This window comes from Nomascus leucogenys, chromosome 3 (assembly GCF_006542625.1).
Source record: "Nomascus leucogenys isolate Asia chromosome 3, Asia_NLE_v1, whole genome shotgun sequence".
Classification (NCBI taxonomy): domain Eukaryota; kingdom Metazoa; phylum Chordata; class Mammalia; order Primates; family Hylobatidae; genus Nomascus; species Nomascus leucogenys.
Genome location: NC_044383.1, coordinates 8654902 through 8656818, shown reverse-complemented (window position 1 = coordinate 8656818; position 1917 = coordinate 8654902). Strand labels below are relative to the sequence as shown.

Genomic DNA, 1917 nt, shown 5'->3' with positions numbered 1-1917 from the left:
CACTTTAGGCTAGGAGTTTGAGACCAGCCTGACCAACTTGGTAAAATGCTGTCTCTACTAAAAATACAAAAATTAGCCAGATGTGGTGGTGCACGCCTATAATTCCAGTTATTTGGAAGGTTGAGGCATGAGAATTGCTTGAACCTGGGAGGCAGAGTTTGCAGTAAGCCAAGATCATGTCATGTCACTGCACTCCAGCCTGGGTGACAGAACCAGACCCTGTCTCAAAAAAAAAAAAAGAAAGCTGGTGTGATTCCATCCTGCGCAGCTGTTCTCTTGAGCAGTGGTCGTTTATCCCCATCCGCCTTCTCTACCACCTAAATGTATGCCGCCACCTGATGGAAGATTCGATGGACATGCACATGAGTCCTCTGAGGCCCCAGAACTATCTTTCCAGTTGTGAACTTAAGGCCAACAAAGATGATCACTTTAAGGTGGATAATGATGAAAATGAGCACCAGTTATCTTTAAGAACGGTCAGTTCATGGGCTGGTACAAAGGATGATTGCACATTGTTGAAGCAGAGGCAGTGCACTAGAAGGCAGTCCAATTGAAGTAACACTGGCAACTTTGAAAATGTCTGTTTAGTCAACGGTTTCCCTTGGGGGCTTTGAAATCACACCACCAGTGGTCTTACGGTTGTAGTGTGGCTCAGGGCCAGTGCATATTAGTGGACAGCACTTAGTAGCTGTGGAGGAAGATGCAGAGTCAGAAGATGAAGAGGAGGAGGGTGTGAAACTCTTAAGTATATCTGGAAAGCAATCTGTCCCTGGAGGTGGTAGCAAGTTTCCACAGAAACAAGTAAAACTTGCTGCTGATGAAGATGATGATGATCATGATGAAGATGATGATGATGAAGATGATGATGAAGATGGTGATGATGATGAAGAAGATGATGATTTTGATGATGAGGAAACTGAAGAAAAATCGCCAGTGGAGAAATCTATGCGAGATACTTCAGCCAAAAATGCACAAAAGTCAAATCAGAATGGAAAAGACTCAACACCATCAACGCCAAGATCAAAAAGACAAGAATCCTTCAAAAAAACAGGAAACAACTCCTAAAATACCAAAAGACCTAGTTCTGTAGAAGATATCAAAGCAAAAATGCAAGCAAGTATAGAAAAAGCACACTGAACAGTCCTGGGCACTACTGATAAATTAAGCCCAAAGATGGGGAAAAAGGAAAAGGAGAGACAAATATAGCCCATATTGAGTGTCATCAGCAATCCAGACTGTAGTCTTCTATTTTAATCTCAATCCCCTTTTCTGATTTGCCACCCATGCCTCTTCAGGCTGGAAATAATCTCACTCTTGATTCCCTAAAGCACTTTCTTCTGACTGCTGTGATTCAGTGAAACTTGATCTTTGCTTTCTATTACTTGTGCATTTGCCTCACCTCTGGCCATGTTTTAAATCACCTTTGTATCTCTTTAGCTGCTCAATAAATATTTGAACAAAAAAAAAAAATAAAGAAGCTGGGCGTGGTGGCTCATGCCTGTAATCCTAGCACTTTGGGAGGTTGAGGCAGGCGGATCACCTGAGGTCGGGAGTTCGAGACCAGCCTGACCAACATGGTGAAACCCCATCTCTACTAAAAATACAAAAATTAGCTGTGCGTGGTGGCCAGCACCTGTAGTCCCAGCTACACAGGAGGCTGAGGCAGGAGAATTGCTTGAACCTGGGAGGAGGAGGTTGCAGTGAGCCAAGATGGCGCCACTGCACTCCAGCCTAGGTGACAGAGAGAGACTCCGTCTCAAAAAAAAAAAAAAGAAAAAAAGCTAGTGTGTGGGAAAGTGTTTATAACCTATAAAGAGCAAGGAGATTTGTCTATTTTTAACTTCCTTCCACCCTCTTCCTTCCTTCCTTTCTTCTTCCCTTCCTTCTTTTCCTCCCTGCATTTTTTTTGATTCTCCC

General features: G+C 43.2%; 1 pseudogene; it reads left to right on the top strand.

Moving 5' to 3' along the window:
- The first annotated feature begins 338 nt into the window (after positions 1–338).
- LOC100596138 lies at positions 339–1183 on the top strand (annotated as a pseudogene).
- The last annotated feature ends 734 nt before the right edge of the window (positions 1184–1917 follow it).